We start from the raw sequence: 12,625 nt of genomic DNA on the forward strand, positions 1-12,625 counted from the left end.
GGGGGGGGGGAAGCGGGGGGCGAGATGATCATATAGGCTGCTTTAAAAATTCTTAATTCCAGAGAGGGTGGAACGTTCCCTGGGATTGCCGCCCATGGGGCTGCTCGACGTGTTCGTACGTGACGTCACAAAATAACAACTTTCAAATTCATCACTTTGTTATTCCTTGTTTAGTGAGAAGTCGCTTTCAAATGCAACAATATTTCAATGTAAAAAAATACAGGTATTTATCTGAAATTGACTCCTCCACTTTTGCCTGGAAAGATGAAAAATCAACCCCAAAATAGTACATTCCGATAACCTGAAATAAATATACACAAAAGTAACACAGGCGTCTCGTGAACTTCTATTGCCACTGAACACCGAGTAAGTCAAGGTTTTTGCAAATTGCAGTTAGCGCACTTTTAGGTGAACACAAAAGACAATAACTAGGATTTTTTTTTTTTTTGGGGGGGGGGGGGGTTGCTCTGCTAAAATAAAAACCATTGCAAACTCACTTGTCTCTTTTTGCCAGAATCCCAAACATCAACATTAACCCCTTCCTTCCTGATACTTTAAGGTTTTATGCTAATAATTATTATTTATTTATTAATTAATTTACTTATTTCATTTATTTCTATTTTTGGGCGGGGGGGGGGGGGTCGATGACAATGTCTGCATTAGCATTTGAATTACTACTATCATTATGCCATTTGTATCCCATTTACTTTACTCATCTAATTAATGTATTATTCAACAATGCATTCATTAGTATCAAATCAATTAAATTAATAATAATCTGTTAATCAATAAACCCTCTACAATTCTTTATTCACCAGTTCAACCAATCGATCAATCACCCAAGTAATCCATCAATCAAGTAATCAAGTAAGTAACCAATCAATCAGTCAATCAATCAATTAACCAATCGACTTATCAATAAATCGACTAATCAATCAGTCAATCAATCAAGTAATCAATCAAGTAACCAATCGACTTATCAATAAATCGACTAATCAATCAGTCAATCAATCAAGTAACCAATTAACTTATCAATAAATCGACTAATCAATCAGTCAATCAATCAAGTAATCGATCAAGTAACCAATCAACTTATCAATAAATCGACTAATCAATCAGTCAATCAATCAATCAATCAAGTAATCAATCAACTTATCAATCCATTAGTCAATCAATAAATCAATCAAGGGACCGACCGACAAAACTCTGATTGCCAATAAATCAAACACTTACTCGTCAATCAAATAATCATTTTTAAATAATCATTTTCAAGTAATCAATCAAGTAACCAATCAAATCATCAATAAATCGACTAATCAATCAGTCAATCAATCAATCAATCAAGTAATCAATCAACTTATCGATCCATTAGTCAATCAATAAATCAATCAAGGGACCGACCGACAAAACTCTGATTGCCAATAAATCAAACACTTACTCGTCAATCAAATAATCATTTTCAAGTAACCAATCAACTCATCAATAAATCGACTAATCAATCAGTCAATCAATCAATCAATCAAGTAATCAATCAACTTATCAATCCATCAGTCAATCAATAAATCAATCAAGGGACCGACCGACCAAACTCTGATTGCCAATAAATCAAACACTTACTCGTTCGTCATTCACTCACAATCACATAACAAATATATTAAAACTATTACCAACTACAATAATGAAACAAAGTCTACTTCTCGTTTTACTTTCTTTGTACAAAACAAATCTATATTTGCAACAGTCGGTCACTTCGTGCCACTGCACACATTGATACATTGAGCTTCAATAATATAACCAGGATTTACAAACAGAATTAAGGCGTTAACTCAGCGATCGAAATGTTTCATAATTTTCTCCCAAGCTACTGATAATGTACATGCCAAAACAACAAAGTGTAACAAAGTGTGTTCCTCGTGTGGTCACATACGGTAGTCAACTACATGAAGTAGTCATTCACAGTTTCACACTGTGAAAATGCTCTTTGTAAAGATGATTTTTGAATTTCATACTGTGAAATTTACAGTGTGTTCACATAATGGACTCAGTGAATGAGATTCATATACACAAAGTTTGAACAGTGTGGAGATGATCACTTCCTATTGTGTTTCACACTGTGGTCTTTCCAGCTGGAGTGATTAAGTGTTATTTATTTTACAGGTAATATGAATTTTATAGGTATGCTGTAGTACTATAACAAGTTGCTTTTGTGCAAAAATCTCAAAATCCCTTAAGAGTGAGTTACATCTTTCTGTTTGTCCAAAACTCAACAAATCAGGGTTTTTTTACACCCTCACATTCAAACTTCCTGGAATGAACTACTCCTCTCATGATAACATGAACACTCAGGGCTCAAATGAAGGCTGTGAGGCAATTAGGCAATGATCATTAAACCAAAATTCACAATGTTTGGATGATCGAGCAATTTTTGTTTCCTCTAGTATTTGTAAAGATCAAATGGTGAACATACATGGACCAACAAACAGCATGATCAGGGGCATTAACTTCTAATGTGACCAATTAAATACAGGGAAAAATGATTGTATATCTCGCAAGAAATCACATTTCTATGATTTATGAAAGCCTGAATGGTACATTTATAGGCAATCCAATCGACATTATTGAATTTTTTATATCTAACATTCCATGAAACCAATCAAATCTCACGTTCTTGTGTCTGAATTCATAGTGATTCAAACAATATAAACAAACAAGCTATGTGAGCTAACATCATTGCCCAGCATAGCACCGACAGAAAACCTTGACAAATAAATACATGTAGTGGAAAGTTATGTACCATGAAGTGATCGACAATTACACTCACTTCAAGTATTTTTCTTACAACATATCTCAAATACATTTTGGACACCGAGTTAAGCTTATCACAATTATACACTGACTCAATGGCATAATTTTGCATACATCATGGAAAGCTTGTCTGAGGATTATCCAACATGGCACGGTAATGTAATGAATGACTGTCATTCCATGTGATGCTGTCATCCATTAATAGCAGACCAATGGAATATCCAATGTTTTGTACTAAAGAGCCAACCAAAGATTGATGGTCGGCTCAACCAGTCAAGTTTTTTGCTCATGCACCAAAGTGAATAGGTGTAAGAAAACATGATATCAGGCAATGGCGCATCTGGGAAAAGGGTCTGCAATCATGCCCAGTTCCAGCTCCAAAGTTCTAGAACTTTGGAGCTGAAGTGGTTGCGGCGGGACTGCTCCTTTGTTGATAATCAGACTGAAATTCATAGGCCCGAATTCACAAAGGTGGTTTTTAAAACCATCGGTTGAACCCATGGTTTATGCAGATATCCAGTATAAATTATGCTTATTTACCGCGTATATTAAAAAATGTCCAATGCTGATGCGCGCTTTTGTCACAGTGCGCCAAATTGAGGCCTGTTGCCGTGGTTATCTACGCTATTTTATTCATGAGTCCACTCTTCAAGCAGTAGACTCATAAGATAGCGTACTTAACCACGGCAACAGGCGTCAATTTGGCGCACTGTGACAAAAGCGCACATCAGCATTGGACATTTTTTAATTTACGCGGTAAATAAGCGTAATTTATACAGGAAATCTGCATTAACCATGGATTCAACCGCGGGTTCACAAAACCACCTTTGTGAATTCGGGCCATAGTGTTTTTTATTTTCAAGTTTTCATCCCTTCACCCCCTCCCCTCTTGAAAGTGGCCTCCTTGCACACATGACGAATCCCTTGTCCCCCAGATATGCCATTGACATCAGGAACTCGGATTCTATTCATCATCTTCATCATCGTCAGCCTCTGCACCATCCTCCTCTTCAACTGGTGATGACGGCTCCTCCTCAACGGGTGATGATGCGTTTTCCTCCTTATCCGAACCTCCATCGTCAGATTTCTGGGAGTGGGATGAATAAACAGGGAAAAAATAGGATTTAATATATGCTTCATCTACACGCAGTTGGTCTACTTGGTCTCTTGGGTGTTTGGTCAACACTATCCCTGGGGCCTGTAACACAAAGCTTAGCAATCATCATTGAATTTTTTTTTTTTTACAAGCAACTGCACTGACCACAATGCACAATTAATCGTGAAAATCAAGCGTATGATCAATCGCTAACCTTTGTGTTATGGGACACTGGTCTCATTAGGTGGTTTCAGACCGCCTCGAAGTTCGCCAGTTCCAGGTATTCTCTGATCGGGAAATTTACCCCGATCAGAAAATACCAGGTATTTTGGCGGTCTGAAAGCAAACTACGCGTAATATCCCCGAAAGAAAATACCCGATAAATAGTAGGTACTTGGCGAAATTACGAGAACTTTCGCGGGGATTTGTCCAAGGTCGTGGGTATTTTGGCGGTCTGAAAGCAAATTACGGGAACTTTTAGCCCAGCGTGTCGTTGGGTGCGGCGCCGTGCATGGGTTGCTGCTGGGCTAGTGATTTTGAATTTCGCGCCTTGCTGCTTATCAGACCATACTGCGCATGCTCGTAACTTCAGGAACTTATCCCGAAGGGTATGTTTCAGGGCGGTGTGAATGCAGGAATAATTAATGGGTATTTTTCAGCCTAAAACAATTCTCGTAATTTAACGGGGATTCTTGTGATCGAGGCGGTTTGAAACCACCTATAGACATCATCATCATCACCATTAATATCATCATGATCATGATCATGATCATCACCATCACCATCATCATCATCACCATTAATATCATCATCATCATGATCATCATCATCACCATCATCATCATCATTACCATCATCATCATCATCATCATCATCATCATCACCATTACCATCATCACCATTACCATCATCACCACCATCACTATCACCACCACCTCCATCATTGTCATCATCATCATCGCCATCACCATTAATATCATCACCATCATCATTACCATCATCACCACCATCATCACCATCACATCATCATCATCATCATCATTACCACCACCATCATCATCAATCATCATCATATCATCATCATCATCATCATCATCATATCATCATCATCATCATCATCATATCATCATCATCATCATCATCATATCATCATCATCATCATCATCATCATCATCATCATCATCAAAATTGTATGAGTGCAGAATGATGTGAATACACACTATAGTGACACTATCTCATTCATTCATTCATTAATATAAATAATTTTACATACTCTATTTCAGCAAAGAATTATTTCCATGTGTCAATCATACCAATGGAGTTGAATGGACTTGGTGTCCAACATCATAGTAATTTTTTATTTTATTTATTTAATACTTAATTCAATTTCTTTGCTCACTTTTGCACAATTTATTATCTGGGGCCTGGGGCAAAAAAAAAGAGTTCAAATAATCAAGGAGGTAGAATGAAATAATCTATACAGATTCAAAAATTACACACAACCAAATAAAGAACGAAAAATGGCATTGCTTCTTTTTTTTAAGTTTGATTTAAATGCAATTCTTTAGACCCAAGTATGGAGAAAGGATTGTGTGGTCGATTCCAGGATATCAAACCATAAGAAGAAAGTGAAGCCACAAACCAGGTTGATAACCTGTCGTCGGGGACCTGCACAAAATTTCATTTCCCACCATGGCTCCATAGGCCAACATCCTGATGAATTTTCAACCACAGCGAAGAATCAAACGATTCTGTATGTGATTTCACACCCGTCTATTAAAAGAAATGTGGAATTTTCTGATCAAGAATTCCACTGATACCAGAAAATACAGGGTTTTTTGATACTGTGAATAGTCAATGCAAATTATGGTAATAACCACAAACTGATTAATTAGTAGCTTTTTCAAAATTATGAGGGTTTCTCCAAAGTCGAGGGTGGTATTTGCAGAGTAGAAGCAAATTACACAACCTTTTGATAGGAGTGTGTCAGTCTTGTTGAGGGCATATACCTAAGAGAACTTCTTCTGGTTCAGCAAGGTGTGAATGCCAAAAATAAATTTCTGCTCATTGTAAGGGTTGAAATCTGAGGTATGTGATATTCAGATACTTATCGGGCAGGCATAACAAGACCAAAATTGGTCATAAATTGATTCTGTAAGGAGACAATGACCGACTTCTGGTTATTGACCCATTCCAAAATTGTTGATGTGTGGTTGATTCGACAGATATTTGTCTCTCAATTTTTTTACTTTCTTGGTATTTGGAGATTCTATTTAGAGTTGAAATGATTTTCAACATTTTCAGGACAAATGAAAGGGTAAAAAGGCAGGAATCGTCACCAATAGGGATAATACAGATGTAAAGGAAGAAGCATCAGCTCTGGGAAAGATATTGATGATGAATAATGCAAGTAAAAAAATATTTCTTTCATTCCTATGTTCCTTTTTATCATAAGATTAAATGCATGGGATCAAAATGTTGTATAATTGGACACGGGGAAAAGGTCTTGAGCTGATGTTGTTTCATGTGGGTGTGTCATCATTGGTTTTAATTAATAGATTGAATCATGAACTCTGACTTCTCTGACATTTGAGTAGGGTTTTGTCCAGACACAGAAAACATGGTACTGTGTTTTTCATCAAGTGTAAAAGCACCAAAATTCAGAATTTGATTCCGGATCCACTCCCAGGCAACACCCCCATCTTTCCCAAACCATTGGTCAATGAACCGGGCTGACCAGCTGATTTTTTAGAATGACCAATGAACAATTATATCAGATTATCTTCTATTAAGCAATTAACACCTCAGCTAATCGCCCAACTGACATCCTGTTTTGGAGTTACTCTGTACTCTGGGTGCAAGAAGATTACTCATTATATCAATGACCTACAAGAAGGGCCTATTTGGTGTCAATATTCAGGTCATTTAAGATTATACACCGGTATATGGTACTGAATTCAAGAATGAAACTTATGTGAGTGTGACAGTTTTTGTACAATTGTGTCATGCATATACAAATGAATCACAAGCTCGATTTTGCAACTGTTTAAAAAAATGAATTAATTATTTCCAGATTGTGAAAGTTCAAATGTAGAAAAAAAAAAAACTTGCTTTGGATGGAATGAGAGGTAGGGTTTACGCATAATCAAAATATCAAAACTTTTTCTCTTGTGCAGCAAATATCCCTGCCACCTTGAAGAAATCCCTGCAAAAGTTTCTATAGTATAATTTCAAAAGTACCACCTCAATGTAATTTTAAGCTTCTTTCGTACAAGGTAGGGCCTAAGTTTATTGTTTGCACCATGTATGGTCCTAAAATGATTCTCTTCCTTTTCTGATTGTAGCTCTGAAAAAACCCCAACTGTTTGATTTGAACAATATTCACATGTTTACAGGCTATGAAACGAATTGCATAATAGTTACACATACATGTAAGAAACGTACAATGGTAAATGGGACCAGTAAAAAATTGCACAAGTGATAGTCGAGCCCGGGGCCCCACATATATTAATCAGCTATTGTATTATGGGGATACAATGCAACTACTATGTTTTTCACAATGCACATATTTTCCTTAACCCCAGAAAATTGGTGGGGCTAAGGGGGGGGGGGGGCTTAGCCTCACCGATTTCCCAGGGTTAAGCTTAGCCCACTTTGGTTTCACACTATGTTTTAGCAAAGTGGGCTAGCACGGTAAATAGTATGGTACTATCAGGCCCTGTAAAAAAACAGGGTCAGCCGGCTTATTGCAGTGCTAGCACAATTGCGGTGCTAAGAGAAGCGGTGTGAAACGAAACAGGGCTAAGGAAAAGTGGTGCTAATCATTAGCCAATCACTGAAGTCGAAATTGCATGTCATTCACGCTCTGTGTAGCAAAATCATCAGTATTCATGACCTGTGCAATAGTCCGGGTTTAAGGCCTTAACCCCGGCTAAGCAAATAGTATGGGGTTAAAAGAGACAGTGTGAAACCCCAAAAAGAAGGATAGTCCGGTGTTAAGGATAGTACAGAATTAAAGAAATGCAGTGTGAAAAGCATAAAAACACATGTACTTTCATGGTGGGCCTACTTTCTGATAGGGCAGATATATGAAAAAGTTTGTATTGTTTCCATCCTAAAACACACCCATCGCACACCTTGTAACAAAATATTTGGAAATGGGTGGGAAGTAGGCCTACATAATCAGTTATCACTTTTTGGAGTCCTTGTCTAGAACAATTTCCCAATATTTTCTAAGAGAACAAAAGATCAATGACTCAATTCCTCTGGAATTGTCTGTAATCTGTTATCAGAACACCTACTTTTTCTACACTGAAGGAAATGAGAAGTCTGATAGCAGAACTTGAATTTGCGATATCAAGCTGACCAGTGGGAAAGTGGGCACAAAGCACGACTGTGTAGTTCCCACTGTACCCCATTCACACTTGAAACAATTTGTGGTCAACATATAAACTCCTCAACTTAAGTGCTAATTTTTTCCCATTCCATGACTGTACGAATTCTCTTTGCTCTATTAATGCTACAGTGGGCGCGTCGTGGTCTAGTAGTTCCGACTCTTGCCTTTCAAACAGAGGGTCGCAGGTTCGAATCCTAGCCATAGCGTGTTTTCCTTCAGCAAGAAATTCATCCACATTGTGCTGCACTCGACCCAGGTGAGGTGAATGGGTTCCCGACAGGATTAATTCCTTGCATGCACTGAGCTAAAGCCGGGGTAATAATAGTAAGTGCTTTGTATCCTCAGGCAAAAAGCGCTATACAAATCCAGCTATAATTATTATTATTATTACAGTCACATTACCCCTCCGGCGGCCGTATGGCGAGTCGAAAACAGCCGTCTTATTCATTTTTATTCGCACCACCTATATATGTAACTGGTAAGAATGTTTAAATGGCTGTTTTTCGACTCGCCATACGGCCGCCGTAGGGCAAATGTGACCGAGGTATAACAATTGCTTTGTCACATGATTAAGAGTCGATACCCAACAATTTTGGCAACACCCTAATCTACATTTTCCGCTCTTCACCTACGTAAAGCAAATGGGTTGTACTGTAATACAAACAAATTTGAAATATACCAAGAACATTCTCTTGCATGGTTAATTGCAGCCCAATGTTATTAGGTGACATTTCGTTCTTGCATCTAAGTGTTACAAATGGCAACATATTAACGATTCAAAACACTTATTCCCTTTGAGTGCAAACAGGCAGTAATGAGGGTTTCCTAAAAAAGCAGTACACAATGATAGAGATAAAAATTTGATTCTGATGACCGGTATAAAGGTGTGGTCAATTTCCTTCCTTGAAGCAACAATTGATTCACGATGTTCCGGCATGTGACCAACATTATCTATCAAAACTTGCAAACCCTCACTAAGTCCCACGGAGCAACATGAAATCATTACCATTGGCAAGAAATTTTCATAGCTTTATTGTTTGCAACTTTGCATTTCATCTATTTCTTTTGTCAATTTCTGTAACTTCTTCTAATTTACTCTTCAAACTTCCTTTTCCCTTTCAATGGTGGTGGTGGGGGGGGGGGGGGTTCATAGTTGCAAACTTGCATGATTTACAATATTAATTGCACTAATTTTCATATCTAACAGGTACACACAACCATCCAACACCTGGGTGGAGAGTAGCAAATGCAGATTAGTGTCTTGGCAAAGGACATTAGTGCCCGGTGAGATTCAAACCCCAACTCTTGGATTAACAGTCAAGTGACTGAACCACTACACCTTGACTCCTCCACTAGAATTCACCTCCACTAGAATTCATACAAATCTAACAATTGTGTTTTATTTTGCATTCAACAAATCAAAACATCAACAATGACGTATCAAATCTGACTATCAGAGCAGGAAAATACAATTCATCATGTTTCTTTGTCAAAAAAAAGTTTACTGATGAAATTTGAAAGAAAAACATCCCTGGTAATAGCGGGGTCAGCTGACTATTGTCGTGTTCGGTACCTTTCAGAAAATTTGCGTCAGAGCGTGCCATGAACTTAAGCTCAGTCCTGGGCCTGGTAACAGAAAACACAGCAAATGATGGTGCAATTGAAATCTATGATTGATTGTACATAATGACCAATGCAAATGATCATGAAAACCAGCCTTATGATCAAAGGCCATGCTTTGTGTAACTGGACTCAATACATGCATGCCAAATTCAAAGTGTCAACAGCCCTCAGAAATCTCAGAATAATACAGAAAAAACAACAATTCGACAAAATAAAGAAGGGAAAAGAAAGAAAGGTTAATGATCTGTTTTTCTTGGCAATTGCTAGAGCCACCACCCAGAGATTTTAAATAGGAAAAGTTCAGAATAAAGGCCTTGACATAAATAATCAACAAGAAAATTATTCTGAAAGAATAGAGACCCTTAATTGAATCAGTTCATCCAAAGCATACTCACTACTAATAGACTGTCAGGCTCCCCACTTAGAATTTCTTCGAAAATTCGAACACATCTTGCCCCCCCCCCCCCCCCCCCCGGAAAAACTTCTGTGTACAGCCATGGTATTGTATGGCATTATAGAAAAATGTGTTGTATTTCTACTATAGGCCTACTTGTCTTGTTAATCACAGTTTCAATTGGGACAATGGAGAAATAGAGAGACAGAGCTCTTAAGTATTACTGGGATTGCTCTCGCTAGACTCTAGACTAGTTTTGTAAACTAAATGTCATCTTCATTTACTCAGTCCATGTCTTTAAAAAAATCAGACACATGGCTTCCACTATTAAAGACTAATGGCTAAAATATTCACAAAACACATCCTTGAAAAGAATCTGGTTCAACCAATGTGCTCCTAGGAAGGCAGGTGACCGTAGGTCAGCTCTGACGTCACACAAAGACCGCTCCATGCTGTGTTCAATGTCTTCTTTTCAATTGTCTGACGTACTCCAAGATCTAATGCCAATTGAAAAAGGACCTTCAAGGCTTTCTCTGGTCCGACATAATTGTTAAAAAAGCACTTCAAAGCTTTATTTTTCAAAGTCTTGGGCTTCTTCAGAAAATGTTTGTGATTGTTATCCTATTGTTTTTATCTTAGTCCTTCACCATGCATCTACAAAATAGGGTTTAAAAAATTCATTCAAGTACCCACAGGTTTTTTACTTGGTGAATCAAGTTGTAGGAATGGTAACAAGCACTTTTACATGTCATTTGAGGAAGATGTCAGAATAAAGTGTTGTTCACAGCTAAGAAATGATTATACAGATGCCCTAACATTCAAAATTTGCCCCCCCCCCTACCCAACCCTGCCCCCTTCCCACACCTGCTGCAAGTCAAGTTTTCAGGTAAATGATGTACGTACATACATGTACTCAACATTAGATTATTAACAGCATAATTAATATGAAATTGCTATAGAATTAGAATTTGATTCTCTCATCGAGGGGGGGGGGGGGAGGGCACTCAAATTATTTTTTGACGGGGGTGTGCATCACGAAACTCCGTAATAGGGGTCTAAGGATCTGACTAAAAGGGCAAGGTACGGGGTCTTAGGAATGAAATATATACCGCGCAGTGTGAAAAAAAAGGGTCTACGGAACGGGATCGCGACACTGTCTGTAAGTACGGTGCCTCATAGCGCTGTGAATGCGCTAGCCATCCATGGAGTGGCTACTAGTTATTATGTAGGGAGTTGCGAAACCTTACGTGCATCTCTCACATGCGGTGCTGGCGGGGAAATTGAGATGTCTCGTAACGGGGTCTTGCGAGCGGGGCTGGGCGGCTTCTGAACTGAACTTTTGTCATTCGGAGTATCTAGAGAACTGATAATTAGGTCTGAAAAGGGGTCATCAAAGCAGCACATTCCCTTACCACCAATATATGTGAGTGCCCCCCCCCCCTTCTCATCCTAATCACAGGCCTGCCTAATCATTCTGCTGAGAATCCTGGCCAACTGCAGCCATGTCAAAGGATCAAGATCAACTGCATGAAAGTAATAGAAGTCATGGGACCAATAGCTCTATGACCCCTGTTACACATACGTTTGCAAGTGGACTGAGGCCGGCCCCGGAGGCGGCTCGACGTATGTGTAACATCAACTTTTTTTGAAAAGCCGGACTGAGGCCGGACTGAGGCCAGGTGGACTCAGTCCACCTCTGGATGTGGTTTGAGGCCGGCCCGAGTCCGGACTCAGTCCCGCAATCGGTAGGTGTAACACCAAAGTGGACTCGGCGCCGGCTTATAAGCGGAAGTGACGCGACCTGTCATCATCAACAATGCATCGGCCGGGCGCGCTTGCTCCTTCATCCACACACTCCTTTCCACGGTGCAGGCAAACGTTATAGCACATAACAAAAAATAGTACCGTACTCGCCGACGACGTGCTTCAAACTCCCGGAATCGCCTTTTTTGAGCACGTCGAAATTCCCTCCTTCGATCAGAAATAATAGTTACGATATTCTTAACCTTCATAATGCAATTATATAAACAAAATATGGAGGTAAGATATGTGTACGGATCGGTCGCGATGTCGATGAGATCCAATGCAATTAAAAAGACCTGCAAACCGCGCGAAAATATTAAGCGTTTGTTTACATGAAGTGCGCCCCAACGTCAGCTCGTGAAAAGGCGACGTGAGGCCGGCCTATGTGTAGACGCAAAATTGCGGGCCCGAGACTATGTGTAACAGGGGTTTGATGATTTTGAGGCGGCTTCAAATTGCAGGCGTGAGGCCGCCTCCGGGGCCGGCTTTGAAAGCCGACGCATGTGTA

At 39.0% G+C, this 12,625-nt stretch overlaps 1 long non-coding RNA gene across 1 annotated transcript; it reads right to left on the reverse strand.

Annotated features, from left to right (window-relative positions):
* Positions 1–1,694: 1,694 nt before the first annotated feature.
* On the reverse strand, positions 1,695–12,625 carry LOC135159482 (uncharacterized). The gene is made up of 2 exons (XR_010298221.1): positions 12,220–12,625; positions 1,695–3,892 (listed from the first exon to the last, which is right to left on the reverse strand). It is a non-coding gene; the product is annotated as an uncharacterized LOC135159482 (long non-coding RNA).

The sequence above is a fragment of the Lytechinus pictus genome, chromosome 2 (assembly GCF_037042905.1).
Source record: "Lytechinus pictus isolate F3 Inbred chromosome 2, Lp3.0, whole genome shotgun sequence".
In the NCBI taxonomy this organism is placed as follows: Eukaryota; Metazoa; Echinodermata; class Echinoidea; order Temnopleuroida; family Toxopneustidae; genus Lytechinus; species Lytechinus pictus.